Source organism: Talpa occidentalis, unplaced genomic scaffold (assembly GCF_014898055.3).
Source record: "Talpa occidentalis isolate TD23 unplaced genomic scaffold, MPIMG_talOcc4v2.1 talOcc4.2, whole genome shotgun sequence".
Lineage (NCBI taxonomy): Eukaryota > Metazoa > Chordata > Mammalia > Eulipotyphla > Talpidae > Talpa > Talpa occidentalis.
The window spans coordinates 68,911,901-68,931,190 of record NW_023602073.1 but is presented as its reverse complement, the minus strand read 5'-3'; the positions used below and the strand labels follow the sequence as shown (position 1 = coordinate 68,931,190).

The following is a 19,290-nucleotide window of genomic DNA, read 5'->3' as shown; positions in this document are numbered from 1 at the left end:
CTTCTTCCTGGCACTACAGTGCCTTGACTCCTCAGATAGCAAGTGTTTTAGACAGGCCTGTCTTTCATTCACCTGCAATTTTCCTTACAAGCACTTTGCTTAGTCACTCCAGTTCATCTTTCAGATCTTAAATCAAATAGTTCCTCTTCACACAAGTCTTTTCTTTTTTCCAGAAAGTTTTTAGTTTTTAAAGAACTTATAAACAAAGAAGTTCCCATTTAAAATTTTAAAAAATCCCAGATCATATAGCTGTTTACAGTGATTATTTTTATCTAAGCAACATAAATACATATTAAATTTAAAATATTAACTAAATTTGTGACAAATGTGTTTTTTTTAATGCCAAATAACATTACAGTTAATGCAGAGTCCTAAGGATAATCTAGTACACGCTAAGTTTTTTCTTAAGTCTTTACTTTAGATACTATTATTTCTAGCATAGGCAGTTTTTTCATATGCTCAAAAGCTGAAATCTTTGGTTGCTACCATATCAGCTGGCTTGCAAACAAGAAGCCAATCATCTTAAGAAAGTTTTAGGTGAACAATTTAGAAATCCCAAGGATGTATAAACCCTAAAAATGCACAATTATGAGTGTTTACAACCAACACAACTGTGAGTGAAGACTGTTAATTCCTTTCTTCTGAAATAAGATCTCAAAGCACTGTAGGTGAAAAAAAAAGGATTTTAACCAAAAAAAAAGGTATATACACAATTCCTCCGCCAATTTCTGTGTCAGCCATTTAAATTTTCCACTTACATTCACATTTTCCACTTAATTTACAGTACCTACAACTTTGCATACAGCATCACCAGTGCTGCCCACTCAGTTTATATTGAAATAAGTTCTTAATATCAAGTAAATGATTGTCCACAACACTGGCTAGTGTACATATGAACTAAAATTTCTAGATTTGAAAAGATACAAATGCTACTCCCATCATTCTGCTCTACTTCTGTTCTTCATTTATATAAGAAACCTGTGGCGATTTGGGCGTGCTCACCCTACCCACTTCAAGAAGCTGTCAGCTGTGCTGCTTTCTGCTTTAATAATGGACAATCAAAAGTGTAGCCATATTGGTGATATAGGGTCCTGTAAAGAATATGGAATGGCTGCCTCAGATACATGTAATCTGGGGCTTCCTCAAAGTTCAGTCCACGACAATAGTTTAAATACATGGTAAATTCTGCAGGAAATCCCTTAAATAAAACTTCAACAGATGTGGACATGTTCCTTTCACTAATCTTTTCATTTCCTTGTTGCAGTGTTCAGTCCCTGCCAAGGCAGACTGATTCTATTAAAATACATCAAAGCATTTCCTAATTATCCCATGTCATCATTCCAGTGATTGTTCAATACCAAGATGTACATTGATGCTACCATACCTGGCAGTGCCAGTGACACTTTTATCTCTGTATGGCACGTGTTGTATGGCACGTGTTGCCTTGCCCTATTGTCTCTGTACTTTTTTAGCCAAACCAAAATCAGTAAGAAATAACTTGTTACAGTGATATCCAATACTATCAGGAAGTTATCTGGCGTAATGCCTGTGTATAAAATTCTTTGTATGCACATATTCAATTCTATTAATCAGCTGCTGAGCTATTATTCAGTTTTCACTGTGCAACTTCTTAGAATAAGCTGAAAACATGTTAGAAGCTGAATCTGAGAAGATCCATTAGCAACACTGCACACTTTATCCTAACCAGACCACCAGAGGTGGAGGATACCAACCCATCTTGAAGAATCTTGAAGTATAGCAACTGGAGATGATTGGCCTTCTGAGATTCTAGCTTCCCTGACACTCCCTCACCACTAGTAATGTTGATAGCCAAGTAAGTGTCCCCAAAGGAGCCAGACCGATCTTCCCTACCAGTTTATATTTCTCTCATACAATAAATTCAATCTTAAAGCCACTGCTACTCGCCAACCTGAGAGATCAAGAGATGAAGACTGGAGCCAAACCTCGACACACCTCGAAGGAGAAACCGGTGATTATAGAGCTGGTCTGAGAGCAAGGCAGCAGAGAAGGGAGGCTAGAAGCTGAAAATATTGGTTCTTCTCAGCTTTACAGAGTCCAGAACCTGCCCAGGGAAACTGACCGCTGCTGCTCAGTCAGGTTTCTTTTTGCCAAACGGCAGTTTGAGAGGATTCTCGTGATTCCCAGGCGGGGCCAACTGTTTCTGGGTGGTCCACGCGATGTCACGAGCTGGAAAGGGCTAAGGTGCACCACTGTCACTTGCTCGAGCCACGAGGAACCCCTGTCGCTCGGCTGACGCCGCCATCTTGCTATTCCCGTGGTCCAGGGAGCAGCGTCTTCGCGCAGAGCACTCTGGGAAAGGGAGCTTAAGCACCTGCCCAGGAGGCTGTGCAGCAGAAGTGGAGGGAATTCTAATTTACTTCTCAGATTAAATGCATTCCCTAATGTATTACTCTGTTTGTTTTATCGTGGTACTAATAATGCTTCTCTTTTATGTATTTTTGGGGTTATTTGGTGAATACATTTTTATCTACCCCTTTCCCATGCTACTAGTCCATTAGGAGAGGGATCATTTCAGCTTTGATGACCTCATTCCTGGCATATAACTGCTTGAATAAATGATGTAATTCATGAAAAAATGAAACAAAATGAAAAATGGCAGTTTACAGAGAAATCAAGTCTTACGTGCTTCACAACAAAAAATATTTATTCTTCTAATGGTTATCTGTCCTAAGTTATAATGTAGATAAATCCTAGGTAAGTTGGGGAAAATAATATGAATTTAGTGGGAAGGAGCAAAAAGGACGACAATATTAACAAGAGAGCTTTGAACATACTTAAGAATTGCATCATTTCCCCAATAATTCAAAGTGATTACTAGATTCAATTTTGAAAATTGAATTTTAATAACTAGAAGTTTCTTCCTGAATTTAAGGTCAGCTTAAAGGCAATCTTATTACTTTGATTAGACATCCACCTACATTATGTTTGTATATAAAGTTTTTTTTTAATATTATTCACCTTGATCATCATTTTTTATTCAGGAAGTCACTTATTTTCTCTTCTTCACTATAACATTTACCACAATTTACATAATATGACTTTTCTTCCATTTAAAATTTCATTGGAACAAACACAAATATGCCATTAGTTCAAGTTATGAATCATTGCCATTCTAAAACTGATCTAATTCTTGATATTTTTCAAAGCTTTTAAATACTACTTTTTATTCTTTTTGTTTTTTCTTGAAAGGCTACTTGAAGTGTTAAAAAGATAGCTGAATTGATTATCAAAACTGTAATTATAAATAATCAAGATAAGTTTTTGTTTGAAATATATGAACATAACAGACTTTTTTTTTTCTGAGGCTGTTTTTAATGGAACAGTTGCTTATGGAAGGAGGGCCACCTCCAGGTAACCAATAGATAGTATATAGATTTATGATAAATACTAAGGAGAAGGAATAATATGTGAATATAAATGCTTCATATTCAAATGAAATAAGCTCATGGATACTAGTGTTTTCTTTCTTTTTTTTTTTTAGAGGCATGTTTTATTTATTTATTTGTTTGTTTGTTTTGTTTATACATGCACTGAGTACAATCAGAAGCACGGGAGGGTGAGAGAATTCACCAGAGCCAGAGCGGGGAGCAGAGCAGGCAGAAGGACCGAAGCACACTGCTGAGGGGAGCAGCGGGCGGCAGGAGAGGTCTGCGCGCCATGCAGAACCCTCCTCCGGTGGCCGGGGAGCAGCCGGGGATCGAACCGGCGCGGCGGAGGCCACGGGCAGCTTCGCAACCCAGCGCTCAACCACTGCGCCACCGGGGAGGCCTGATACTAGTGTTTTCTAAGCAAGGGATGCTGTACTAATTAATGTCGAGGAGACACTGTGGATGAAAAATCTAAGCGCTCTGAGTCAAATAACTGGTATAATGCTGTTATTTTCCTTTATTTCTAAGTTGGACAATATAAGGTATTTGAGTACAAAATCATACAAAGAATATATACAAAATGTACAAATATATACAAAATATATACAGAATATACAAAGATATACAAAAATGACAGGAAGTGTATGAAAAGACACTCAACATCACTAATTATAATGGAAATGTGAATCAAAACCACAAAGAGATAGCAGGTCACACTCATTTGGGTGACCACTATCAAAAGAGAAAAAGAAAACAGCAGTGTTGACAAGGATGTGAAGAAAATGGAACCCTTATATGCTGTTGTTGGGAATGTAAAATGGTATAGCATTTTGGAAACATGAAATTTCTTCCAAAGATTAAAAATATAATTACCATATGATCTATTAATCCCACTTGTAAGTGTATTTTAAAAGAATTGGAAGTAGGACCTTGAAGAGAGAATTGCACACCCATTTCATTGTAGCTTTATTCAAAATAAGAAATTACAAGTCAGTTAAAAATTCATCAGAGATGACTGAATAAAAGCAATGTATGTTCATACAATGAAGTATTTTTTTAGGCTTAAAAAGTCCAGAAATATAGTCATGTACTATAGTCCATGTACAACATGGATGAACTTAGAGGATATTATTCTAAATGAAATAAACCAGTCACTAAAAAAGAAATATATCATAACTCCACTTACATGAGATATCTAAATTATTCCATATTCTAAGGAACACACGGTAAAATGATGGTTGCCAGATATAAGGGGAGAAGAAAAGGGGACTTGTTCAAATGATACAGAGTGTCAATTTTACCAATGAAAAAGTTGTGAATACCTGTTGTACAATATACATATAGTTGATATTACCACCACACATTTTAAAAATGGTTAAGATAGCTAATTTAATCTTGTCTTTTAATCTCAATAATTGAAAATGTGAGTTAGTAAATAAATGATGAGAGTATGATGACATGGTTAAATGTCAAGTTTTTATAATTGAGTTTATGTTATTAAACTTAAAATTTGTTAACTTGCTTCCTATTACTGAGTAAATAAAACAAGAAACAGTTTATGTGAGCAGCATCAAATACTTAGTTCACGCTTTAGCAGTAAATGCAATTTAAAAAAATTAAACACCAAGCATCAGGCTTTGGACTTTTTAGTTCAAGATAGCCAATAAAAAATATATTCTAGCAAATGTTAGACATGTGAAGCTAGGACTTACATCAGGGCTGGGGTAATTTAGCGGTAAAGGAAAATTATGGGACCAATGTGTATAAAGAAAAGCAGAGGGCTAAAGAACCATACTTGGGAGATATAAAATATTTGTGGTTCTAATGATACAGGAGCTAGAGATAGAGGAGGAAAGTTTAAAAGGTCATAGAGGATATTCAGTCTCAGACTTTAGCCCTAGCTAAAAGACAGTGAATTCATTCCCCAAGTAGCACCATCGAAGAAATATTATTCCACTAAAATAGGTGATTTTTGGTCTCTTGTTATCTATTTTAATCTAAAATAACAGTCAGTTCTCTTAAGACATCGTTTCTTCTGTATTTAATAAAGTATCATTGGTGTTTCACAAATAATACCCTAGGAAAAACCTAAATCTACTCTAAATCTAAGTCTAATTCTAAAGCACAGCTTGATTCAGTATTGAATATTTTTTAAAATTAAAAATAAAATTAAAAATTGATTACTAAAAAGCACACAAAACCTGAAACCCAGAAAAAGGGAAATGTATTTGAAAAGTTAAAGATATATTCATGCTTTAGAAAAATTGAATAAGGAGGTAATTTCCATCTAATTGTTATATAGTCAATTTGCCAATGATGACAATTTACATGTTTAACTGAAAAGAAAATAGCAAACAGCGTCTGAATGCAAATGAACATTTGGGGTTGTTTCTTTTAATGGGCAGGTAAAACTGTTGCACAAAATCAAAACACAGAACTTGGAGAAAAGAACTATCAGCATTTAATTTAATGGTTACCCAGTAATTGTGGTTATTGCTTCTAAATGTGTACATATATATGTATATATATACACAAACTTGGTAAAAGCAACATAAATGTGATATGTGAGAGAGAATGAAAACTTAAGGTTGTGCTTACAAGCTGTGTGACCATTTTGACTAAAGTTTCACTTTGCCCAAATTTTTCTTATTTTCAACTGCTTAGTGAAGATAAAACCAATGGGGGCCTCCCAGGTAATGCAAAGGATTAAGTCTCAGCACTATCAATCTTTCAGCAGCCACTGCAGCATGAGTTCAATCCCTGACCAGGGAGCTAACCCACAGTGGACCTCTCCTAGCTTGCCCTCTGCTCCCCTCAGCAGTGTGTCTCAGAAGATCCGCCTGTTCTGCTCCCCACTCTGTCTCTGGTGAATCCTCAGCCCCCCACCCCCGCATCACTGGCCTATACCCCAGTTCTTGTATGCATAAATAAATAAAATAAATCCTTAAAAATAAAAAAATATATCCAATGGATATGTCCATTGCTAAGACATAGGTTTAAATTGTAATGTAAAAAAAAAAAAAAGATTTTTAAGTGAAACTGAATTTGGGATAAAAATTCATTCAAGTGCCTCCCTGGTGGCTCAAGGAGTAAAGCACAGCATTGTGAAGCTATCCGCAATCTCTGCAGCACAAGTTCGATCCCCCTGCCAGACAGTTAGCTACCCACATGGAGCAGCAGACCTCTCCTGTCTCACCTGCTGCTCCTTTCAAAAGTGTACTTCAGTCTTCCTGTTCTGTTCCCCATTCTGTCTCTGATGAATTCTCTCAACCCCCCACACCTCTGGCCTGTACCCCAGTTCTTGTATGCATAAATAAATCTGTAAAAAGAAAAAAATCATTCAAAATGATTGAGACTGGATTTGGAGAGTGTAATTGTTTAAAAATGTAATTCATAGACAAATAGAAACTTTTGTTACTCTGTGCCTCATCACTCTAGGTACACACACGCAATATCTCTGATAAGGCTGATCAGGTAGTAGTTAGAAAGTTACAATTAGGGCCTCCCCTCGTGGCGCAGCTGTTGAGCACTGGGCTGCGAAGCTGCCCGCAGCCTCTGCAGCGCAGGTTCGTTCCCCAGGTGTTGGCGAGGGTCCCACATGGCACGCAGACCTCTCCTGCCGCCCGCTGCTCCCCTCGGCAGTGTACTTTGGTCCTTCTGCCTGCTCTGCTCCCCGCTCTGCCTCTGGTGAATTCTCTCACCCTCCCGCGCTTCTGACTGTATCCAGTGCTTGTATAGATAAATAAATAAATCTTTCAAAAAAAAAAAAAAAGAAATCTACCATTATTCTATCAAGTTGGAAGTCAGAGAGGGGAAATGCCTCCACTGAGATGTGAAGTGCATGTATAAAAAGGATGAATGAGCAGATGGAATTAAGATTGAGGGATATCTGTTCTTTTGCAAAAGTTCACACTCATTCAGCTTCATTCTTTCACCTCACCCCTACTGGGCAAAGAAGCACCAGTCGCTTCTCTGTTGTGAAGAGATTGGGGTCACTCAACCTTGTGATGGAGGTCACCTAATGTGGTGGGCCAACAGCACAATTTGCCAGTTGATCATGAAGGACTGTGACAGTGCCCAGCACACCCCTGGCATGTTTGTGAGGATTCAAGGCTTTGTTGCTGCAACTATCAAACTTAACATAACTTGTGGTCTCAGCCACAGTTGCTTTCTACCCAGATGTATTGATTTGGCTGATTTTCATGGAATTTTACAAGAAGCTAACTTTCAGGTAATCAGTCTTTGAGAAATGAATCTATTCCCAAAAGGAATCACAGAAGTAAATGGGGATTTGATTTTGCAACCAAGAAACAAATGTAATTTGTGCAAAGATGTTTAGGAGGTGTTTCCACAATAAGAAAAAGGAATTGAGTAATATGCTGAGGATATTACTTGTAAGTGATGAATTAGGATTTAAAGTCAGGTGGCTTGATACTGGTGCCTAACCCTTTAATCACGGAATAGGACAGCAAACCCAGGTTAGGGGATTTTCATGGCACTTTGGACTCACTTCTGTCATCCCCTAGACATACATTATTTATTTTGTTTTTGTTTTTTTCTGCTAGAAAATAAATTCCCCAAAGACAAAGCTGTTTTATCTGTTCATCAGATCATGTTAAAAAACTTATTTACTTTTTTTATCCCATTTTTTCCTTAGTCTGGTTAGTTCTATGACAGTTTGTTCTATTCTCAGGGATGTCTATTTTGGAGATAAGTAGCATCCATATTTATGGTAAAATTTTTAGCTTAGTAATAGCCTCAACACCCACACCTTTGTCATTATCTTCCAATTGGGAGAAAATTGAGCCTTCATCCACTGCCTAAGGTATGACTATATGAATAGAAATTAAGATCACTACACTTTATCATCATAGTCCATAGACCTCTGTATAATTAAAAATCACATTGTCTTATTTTAAGTAAATACTTATAAGATAATTACTATGGGCTAAATTTCTATTAATTCATATAAGACATAACAATCCTTTAAGTCAGGCAATATTATTAAATCCTATTTTATAGAGAGAAAAGTTGGGAGAAAGGGTACACTTGAGAGGTGATATATAAACCCAGATTGTCAACCTCTGGAGTCTGTACTCTATACCCTATATAGGTGCATTTATCCATACAAGGTAAATTCCCCCTGTCAAGTGCACTTCAAGTCTCTTCAGGAAAGGGGATACAATGTTGAATAAAATAATAAATCTGACAATAGAGAATTCTACCACTAAATAACAGTGAACTCGAGTCACTTAGCCTCTCTAGGTTGATTATAACATATGTGACATATATTCTTCAATAATTATTTACAACACATAGAATATTGACAACATATAACACCCTCAGCAAAGGTTAGTTGTGTCCAACTCCAAAATTCTATGATTCATTAAAATATCTTCATTTTCCTCACAACTCAAAGAGTGGAGCGATCCAATAATCTTCAGTAAGTATAAGTTAACTGGTGAGTAGAAAATGGAGCATATTATACTGAAAAATAATGCATCAATTCTAACATTTGGTATATTTGAGGTCAGGGGTTTAGTTTTCATTGCTGCCTTTATAGCACCTAAGATAATGCCATAAGTATTATAGATAATCAGTAAATATTTCTTGAATGAATGACCAAAAGGCAAAATTGGAATTGATTTTTATATTGTTTTGCATTATATGGGAAATTGAAAGAACATTTCAAAGAACAAAGACTCATGAAAAAAGAAGAAATACAGGGCCTCCCCAGTGGCGCAGCTGTTGAGCACTGGGTTGCGAAGCTGTCCGCAGCCTCTGCAGCGCCGGTTCGATTCCCAGCAGCTCCCCGGCCACCGGCGGAAGGTCCCACATGGCGCAGACTTCTGCTGCCGCCCACTGCTCCCCTCAGCAGTGTACTTCGGTCCTTCTGCCTGCTCTGCTCCCTGCTCTGACTCTGGTGAATTCTTTCACCCTCCCGTGCTTCTGACTGTACCCAGTGCTTGTATAAATAAATAAATCTAAACAAAAAAGAGGAAATACAAGAACAACAGGAAAACTAGTGTATGTTACAGAACATATAGCAAAACAATTCCTTTGCATTTTAAATAAGCATAACATTAATGCATAAAATGAAATTTCTTTTTTTTCTAAATGTACACGCCTTCATTTTATAAGTCAGTTTACATAAAAATCTAACAAATTTTTATTTTTAAGATATGTGACTTTGGATATAATCATATTCACATACAATGAAAAGTAAGGAAAATGTTTGGAGTAGCATAAATTAGTACCACTGAGGACAAAGTTGCAAAGAGAATTTCAAACCTCTCCTCTTTATTTATCTGTAGGTGAGACAGTGGTTATTACAAAATTGCCATATATTCAAAAAAGCATGACTTTTTTTCTCACATCAGTAACACATGCATAATGACAAGATATTTCTCAGAAGGTTGTGCAATTTTTATGAGCTAATCAGACACAGCCTTTTTAACAAGCCCTGAGATTTACTAGATACTGATGTTAAGAGATTTATCCATATTCTATGAAATCTAATTTATCAGTAAAGTTAATATTACTTTCATCATATTATTATTAGATATAACAACATGTAAGTTATCTAAAATATTGATATATATCATTAAATTTATAATATGTAATATTTATATTATATATACTATTAAATTTACTTACTCTGACTCACTGGCACAGACACCCCTACAACCCCAATATCCAGCCCAGTGCTTACCCAGACGACAAGCACTAGTGTGACCTACTATAGCACCCTGTTATTCCGTTCCTAGGAATCTACCCAAAGAACATACACAACACAAAAACAAAAAAAAATAATAATAATTTGAAAGGAAATCTGCTCTTCTGTATTTATTGCAGCACAATGTAAAATAGCCAAGACATGGAAAAAGTCTAAATGCTCCAAAAGAGATGAATGGATCAAGATGTGGTATGTATACACAATGGAATATTACTCAGTAATTTAAAAAGATAAACTCATTTCATTTGCAGCAACATGGATGTAGCTGGAAGGGTTGATGTTAGATGAAATAAATCAGAAGGAAAAAGATAAATATCAGATGGTTTCATTTACATGAGGAATATAAAGAAACCAAAGAAAGAGGTCAAGAAAAAACTTTTGGAAGTTGACCATAGCTCTGAGGCATCCAGGAGGAGAAGGAGAGAGGGTGGGATAAATACAGGAGGTGGAAAAACAGAAGAAACTATGATGATAGATCATGGGTGCTATGCTGGTGGGAGAACTACAGGAAGAAATCCAATAATGCCTAAAAATTAATCACAATATAAGGGGGGGAAATTACTTCATATAAAAATAAACTTTAAAAAATACTTACTCTGTATTTCTTTTTGAAAAGCAAGAGAGAAGGGAGCATTGATGTTAGTAATTCTGGAGAAAATTTTCTCTAGTGACCATGTTTTCAATGACAGTCTTTTATCATTTGAATTCTGATATTCACTGTGCATATGCCAGAGTATAAAAAGCCATGAAATCTCTCTGCCATTTGTTATTCTTCAAGATTAACATCAGAGGCTGAATGAAAGTCCTTCATGCCTACCTGCCAGATATATGGAAGACATAATACTCATATAAATAACAAATTCAGTGATTGAAGGAATCAATGGAATAGAAATGGACACCAAAACAAAAAAAAAATTGAAATCTGGTCAGAATTAAGGTAAATAGGCATATTTGGTTCCCATCCACAAAAGTAAAATACATACGTGCAAAATAGGGGAGATTCATGTGAAATACCATGGTGTATGGACTGGACACAGCTTTCTCTATGGAGGCATCTATTTCTGTATCAATAGGCAGAAATCCTTATCATCTTATATCATCCTTATCAATTCTTATCATATTAGAGTTGTTTTGTTCTGCTATATCTACTCTCTCCTTCTTCTGTTTTACATTGTAGGACAGTTGAGTATTTTAACTATGTAAGAGAAGGTTTTTAATGTTTTTCCCCTCTCCTAATATATCACCTAAGCTAGAAGGGCAAGAATTAGGAAAACTAAATACAAAACAGAATCAGACAAACTCGTGCTTGAATTCACATATGTGCTTATATACACATGCAGATTTAAGTTCTATCATTTCCCAGTTGTGTTCTTTGGTCAAGTTATGTAATTTCTCTGAATCTCAGTTTTCTCCTCTGTATAGGGAAAATGATATTTATTACCTCAAAGGATTTCTGTGAGTATCATAATAACGTATTTCAAGCTTCCAATAGAGAGCTTACAATGTTCAACTCCCACCTTATTCAGTGATTTAACATTATATTTAATATCTTTAATTTTGAAAGGAGAGATGTGCATTACTTTTATTGAAGGAGAAAACAACCTTTAAGCTAACCTACCTTGAAATCATGGAGCTCACTGTGGATGCTATTTTGAAGCAATAAACAATCAGTGTACAGAGAAGACTGATTAAGAGAGAGATAGGTATACTGGCAATAAACAGAGTGATAGAAAAAATAAACAGCAAGATTATAAGAATAAAGATGCAGGATGGAGCTGGACACAAAGACTATCTTCAAATGTTTGAAGGGACGTCACACAGAATAAAAGTCTATTGCTCCAAAGCGTAGAAGTAGAAGTGCGAGTTATTAAGAAATTGCATAGAATTTATAATAAATAAGAATTATTATAAGAAAGAATTTAGAGCTAGCAAAACTGAGGCTTAAAGGAGGATTGGTTAGATATACTGTTGAGATGGCTCACCATTAAGTGAAACTACATGAGATAAAGATAGCGGTATTCATTTCATGTATATAATGTGTGATCTTATAATTTCCAATTATAAGACTGTGCAAGTCATTATTTTATGATGCATGACATGGAGACCCTTGAGATTTGTATAAGAATTAAATAAAAGCAATCATGGAATCTGGATAACTTGAATTATATATTTATAAGTAATATGGTTATTACCAAAAGTTATTGTCACCTTTAAAATAGCAAGAATTGGGCCTCCCCAGTGGCGCAGCAGTTGAGCGCTGGGTTGCGAAGCTGCCTACAGCCTCTGCAGCGCCGGTTCAATCCCCAGCCGCTGGGCGAAGGTCCCACATGGCACGCAGACCTCTCCTGCTGCCTGCTGCTCCCCTCAGCAGTGTACTTCGTCAGTCTGCCTGTTCTATTCCCCACTCTGGCTCTGGTGAATTCTCTCACCGTTCCGCGCTTCTGACTGTACCCAGTGCTTGTATAAATAAATAAATAAATCTTTAAAAAATAATAATAAAATAAAATAAAATAGCAAGAATCTTCTCATCTCTCAAAGGTCTCCAAGTTATATCCAGGAGTAGCCAACAGTATGCTTCATTTACATTCAGTCAAACCTGTCAGCAGCATACACCAGCAGGTATCTGTCCTGTTCTTAGTCCCTTGATTTGTCTCCCATATATACACATCTATTGAATAATCACATCTATTGAATAAACAAGAATTGTCTCACAGAATTCACTACCAGCATGGTAATACCATGTCCAGTCACGACTGTTACATCTGATGGTTCCTGATGCTGGCTTCCATGTAGAAACAAGACCAGTTACTGTATCTCTAGGACATTTTTGTCTCCTTGGTCTTGAAGCAGCTCTACTCATGTGCAGTATCTTTAAAAGTCCAAACTTAATGATAAACCTCTGCCTCTGTCACTCTATTCTTCTCTGACAGTTCAAATCAACCCAGGGGCCAGTATGAATAGCTTCCATATTTCCTCTATCCTTCTTTCTTCCTTTTGAATCCTTTGCGGCTGTATACCCAAACCATGACAAATTCTGCTTAGAACTTGTCACTAATCAAAGGCATCAATACACACAATCCAATAGATTTGATTGGCTGCAGATTTATGTTGGGAATGGAAGGAAGAGGGATGTTTGTGATAGTATTTAGAAGGGGGAAGTTGCTGTTCAGCATAGCAGCAGCTACCCCAAATACCTTGTTCCATACATTTTAAAGAGGGAAGGAGATTGTAAACCTTTCTAAAAATAATTTCAACTTCACTAATATAATTCCACAAAAAGTTTTCTTTCATGCACTATAGAAATAGATCATTAAATTTGCATGTCTAAAGGAGTATTTCAGTAATTGCTTTCCTTAAACACAATTAGTATGGCAGGCCCGTGTAACTGCAAGAAAAAGGAGGTCAAAGTAAATGATCCAATGTTGTTTCAGAGTGTGTATTAGAGGAATAAAGAAGTCTCTTTTAGCAGCTATACCTTTATATTATCTGACTTTATAAAGTGAAATGCCAAGTATTACTGACCCTTTTTTAATATCCTTATCTGCTTGGTCTCCAGATATGGAAGTACTCTGATCTTAGAGACTTATTTAAGCGTCTATTAGGAGGTAAGAACTGGTGAAAATATAGTTAATATTCTTGCAACAAAGGAATATTATAACCAGAAATAAGAAAAACACATTTCCTATTGACAGCCCTCTGTCCAATTAGTATGGGCATTTTGGATAACATATTTCTGAATGCCAATTTGTTATTATCTAAAGCTCAGAAAATGCATATCTAAGTTTCTTCCAGTTCTTAAAAAAAAAGTCTATTATTCTAAGTCACAAAGAGCTTTGGAGATCTACACACAGAAACAATTTTATTTCTATGCTTCTTTTCTAGAGAAGCATTTATATTCTTTATATCTCTTACCTTTATGCTCCCTTGGAGTTAATTAAACTCAGTAAAATATTTATGTTAGCCAAATGTTTTTGGTATCTCAAGTATTGCTTTGATAACTACATACTAAAATAAATAATGTTGCTATAATATGAAAAATTAAAGCCCCATCTTTATATCTGGTTTATCTGAATGGTTTGCAGCAGCTCTTCTAAGAGTATCTAGCAGAGAAGAATATAGTTTTAAGAAACCTATTCTATTTAAATATTCCACTGCCTAGCTAGATGAGCTTGGGCAATCATTATGTCCCTCTGTAAAATATGACTAACTTTACTATCTTACCTTGAGAATCAAAGCCAACCTCTAAATGGTGTTTACTTTTAAGTCATATGCTATAGTATTTATTTATTTATTTTTTTTTTAGAGGCATGTTTTTTTATTTATTTATTATTTATTTGTTTGTTTGTTTTTGTTTATACATGCACTGGGTACAGTCAGAAGCACGGGAGGGTGAGAGAATTCACCAGAGCCAGAGCGGGGAGCAGAGCAGGCAGAAGGACCGAAGTACACTGCTGAGGGGAGCAGCGGGCGGCAGGAGAGGTCTGCTCGCCATGTGGGACCCTCCTCCGGTGGCCGGGGAGCAGCCGGGGATCGAACTGGCGCCGCAGAGGCCGCAGGCAGCTTCACAACCCAGCGCTCAACCGCTGCGCCACCGGGGAGGCCCATATGCTATAGTATTTAAAAGAGTATTACCAATAAAGTAAATAGTGTCCCACCCAAAACTTTAAGTAGTATTTAGTTTGTGGGAGCATCATTTGGAAAGTTTTATTAACATCAAATGATTTAATTTTGAAAACTACTGGTGAGTTAGGTTTATTTTAGTCCAGATTTTATAAATTAGAAAACTGAGATCCAGAGAGGTTAAGCAATTTACCCAAACTTTCACAGCTCATGAAAGCTGGACTTAAAATACAATAGTCTGGATCTAGAATCCATTCCCATAACACTTATTCCATAAAGTTTCTCACTTTGCAAATTCTGATATGTTGGATGATGATGATGATGATGATAATAATAATAAAATGTATTTGATTTTCTTAAACTGGGAGAGACAGACACTGAAGATTAATAATGGCATGCTAAGGGTATATTCCAAATCTTAGTGTAAGCCAGGACCAATTTATTAGAAAATTTGAGGAAAAAAATAAGTAATTAATAGGTAAATTAGTTAGAGCATTGCTTTTATATTAAAATAACCATAAATATTTCTAGACAATAAAGCAAAATGTGCACAATTGTTATGACAAAGCATGGAATATCAAATAATCTTCAAGTGTAAATAAGAGATCTATATCTTCATTTATATTTGAAGAAACTATAGGTGCTACTCCATGAAGGGGAAAAAATGTGCTGTAATAGTTATCAATGACATCTATTAAGCAGTGAACTATTTCTGTTCATTACCTTAATTTTTCAAGAACAGTAATTAATTATTAATAGTTGATCGATTGACATCAATTAAAAAATAAGTACATTCATCTATTGATGCTTATTTTTAAAAATGTGAAAAGTTAAGTGTGTACTTATTCATTTGGAAATCTGGAGACAGACTGTAGTTGTCATCTTTATACTAGTACCTCATCAGCTATCATCATTACTTACAATGTAAAAGAGTTTAACATTTCAGATCTAGGCCCAGAGCAGAGGAAGGCTGACAAAAGGGCATAGAGAAAAGGTCATGGAAAATTGGAATGATGGTAACTGTGTCTCTCCTTTCTCCCATTTATGGAATGCAATTAAATAAGAATATTTAGCAAATGTGAAAACAATAATAGTCTATGAGAACATTGGATTCTCCATATGACATAAATTGTTAACTCATATTAATCTCACTCAAGCAGACCTAACTTAAGTGCAGTTCAGTGTTATTGAATTTAAAGACATAAAGTTCCCAGTATCATTTTAGAATTGCCATTGGGATTGCATGTTCTCATTTAAAATCAGCTTCCATTATGGTCGGGATCCTAATGATTCCTAGCTCTTGACAAGTGATGAATCATCACTGGGAAGGACCAAGCAGCAAGCAAAAGGATAGTTTGATGAGCTCTGAGCACATTATCTGAAGGATTGTCAAAAGGTGCTAGGGCTGAGACAAATCAATTACCAAGTTCAAAAGTGTCCAACTGCCATAGCCATGAAAGGATACTCTAAGTCTAGTGTACAGTCACATCTCAAGATGATGCTAAGTGCCCCAAAATGGACAGGCAAATTTTCAGAGATTATTCTGTCCCTGGTGACAGGAGGCTGCTTTATAGAAGAGGTAGCCCTTCTCTCCTATAGCAGGCAGACCTCTCGTGCCTGGAGCCAGCTTCTCAGAGTCAGTCTTCCTGAGTTCTTCATAAGGGTTCTCAATAAGAACTGGGCTGATGGAACTGAGGTTGACATCATCCTGTTGAGAGGAGAAAAATATCTGTGAGTTGGATGAAGACTCATGACAACTGTCTCTTCGCTGTCATGATTTGCCCCTCACTATTTGTCATCACAGGGCCCTTACAAAGGAAACTCAACATTTTATTCTCTAACCTCTTTCTCTTCAGCAATAATGTCACAAATGATCTTACAGTTGGGATTAGAAGACTTGCAGGGATAAGAAGGGCATTGTTTCACAGTATTTTCTTTCCTCTCCCTTCCTCCAGCCCTTCCTTCCTTCCCTCTCTCCTACCTTTTTCCCTTCCTTTCTCTTTCAGCAATTATTACCCAGATGATTAAAGATGTGATGAAATATATAGTCAACCAATCTAATTTTTCTCTATTTAATAAGACTATATATCAATAATAAGTCATGCCAAAATGCCAAACTAATTAAATTTTAAAGGTGATAATTATGTTATAGGTTGAATTTGTGTCTTTCCAAAATCATATACTGAAGTCTTAACCCCCAGTACCTCATAAAGCAACCATATTTCAGGATGTGGTCTTTAAAGAGGTAAAGTAAAATGAGGTCATTGAGGGTATATTAATGCAATTATTGGTGTCATTATAAGAAGAGGAGATTAGGACACAGACATTACAGAGGGAAGATGATGTGAAGATACCATGTGAAGAAGGCCATTTTCAGCCCTGCTGACACCATGGCCTTGGACTTCTAGCTTCCAGAACTGTGAGGAAAGATATTTCTGTTATTTAAGCCACACTGTCTGTGATAGTTTATTATGCAGTTGGAACAGACTAATATAGTGTCCCTGCACACATAAGATATTGGCAGAGAGAGAAGATAAGAGATCATTTCACACACATATGCATTTGAAATCAAGTGAGTCTTTAGAATCCATGTCTCTTATTTTAAGACATTGGGACATTGTTTTACCTACATAAGTCTTTTCTACTCAGAAAGATTACCAACTGTGTTCTTGATCACATGTTTAAATTTTTTAATTATAATCTGGTATTTGAAAGCTGAATGCTATTTAAAGATTTTAAGTATTTCCTTTCTATCTTCTCTCATGTATTGTTTCAATTCCACCTGACTCTTTCTTTACATTTCTTGTTTAAAAAATTTAGAAAATAATGGTTGAGTACGTATACTGTTTGTCAGTTTTACAAAAATGTGGTCTTCCTTAAACAATTCCCCTTCTTGTCTGCTCTTAGGGGGAATACATATATGTATGCATGTATTTGTCATGAGCTTTTTTAATAGGTCTCAAAATAATCTGAGCTTTGGTCTATTCTGACCCTATTGAAGCAGAACTGCCTTCTTTGTTTAAGACATATTATAGGTACTCCTAATGACCTCTCTGTTTCAATGTTCCCACTTTTTAAACACGTTCTTTTGTAATACTGACCTCAGAGGGCAATGTGTGTAGACAGATTGCTTTTATTTTTCTCCCCCATGGAATTATCAAAATTTTGTCAGAATTCTATTAAAGAAAATTCCATCAACATTTTGTACCACATTTTACTTAAATTTGTTACCTATTTAGAATATGGGCTACCTGTAAAATGTTTTCTAGTAATATAGAAATTTAGAAAACAAAAAGATAAATTTCCCGTGTATGTATATCAATCCTAATTCCTTACAAAAAGTTGTTGTCTTTCTACTTTGCTGTTTCAATTTCATTTTTTAGGCATTTAAATATGGTAGAAAATGTCTTATAGGAATGCCTAAACACCAGAACTTTTAAAGACTTGATAGTCTTCTTTGACCATCAATTTATAAACTGAAATGCATAATAATTCAAGAATTTACAGTGTGTGATGTTACTGTGCTTTATCATGCATGCTGTTTGGTGATAATGCTGCAAATACCCAGCTGGTGTTGCCATGGAATCCTTGTTCTTTGTAATATAGCCAGAGGGTGTGGAATCAAACAAAGGACTTGCATTAATGTCTTAATATTGCTACTGAATAGGGGCCTCCGTGGTGGCACAAGGAGTTAAGCACAGCACTGTGACGCTAACTGCAGCCTCTGCAGCACAACTTTGATCCCTGGCTGGCCAGAGAGCTACCCAAAACATACTCTTAGTGTATAAGACCTTCAATAGGAAAGAACTTTAAGACAATTATATGCAATTAGTATGTAATTAGACCTCTCCTGTCTCACCCACTGCTCCCCTCAGCAATATATTTCAGTCAGTCTGCCTGTTCTGCTCCTCATTCTGTCTCTGGAGAATCCTCTCACCGGTCTCCACCCCACTGCACCTCTGGCCTGTACCCCAGTTCTGTATTCATAAATAGAAAAATCTTTTTAAAAAATATTGCTACTGAGTGGTATATGCTATCTTGGATTATCAGTTGTTTGTATATTTTGACATTTAAAGCTCTTTAAACCATCTAATTGTCAAAAGTAGATAATAAATACAAATCTTATTTTCTGTTGTACTGCACTATGAATGTGAAATACCTAAATGTTGGAAACAGCATAAAACCAAAACATGGCCAATGGCTAAAATACACGTATATAGGGAATTTTTGGCATTTTAAAAACATATTCATTGTGGAATTGTTTCCATGCCTGTCCATCTAGTTCTCACTCATCTATTTAATAATGGCATGGTATTGAATATATATAATATGAATTATATATAATATGAATATATGTGATGAATATATATGATGAATATATATAATATGAATTATATATCAATTGTGGTTCTAACAGGAAACCTCTGTTAAGAGAGCAAAGTTAAAGGTACCAGCAAAAGAAGAGGCAACACCCAGCTTTCAGCAAAAGAAATCAACAGCTACCAAGTTATCTAAAGGCATGAG

General features: G+C 35.9%; 1 pseudogene; it reads right to left on the bottom strand.

Annotated features, from left to right (window-relative positions):
- Positions 1-989: 989 nt before the first annotated feature.
- LOC119251430 (casein kinase I-like) overlaps positions 990-19,290 on the bottom strand; it is a 60,959-nt pseudogene continuing 42,658 nt past the window's right edge.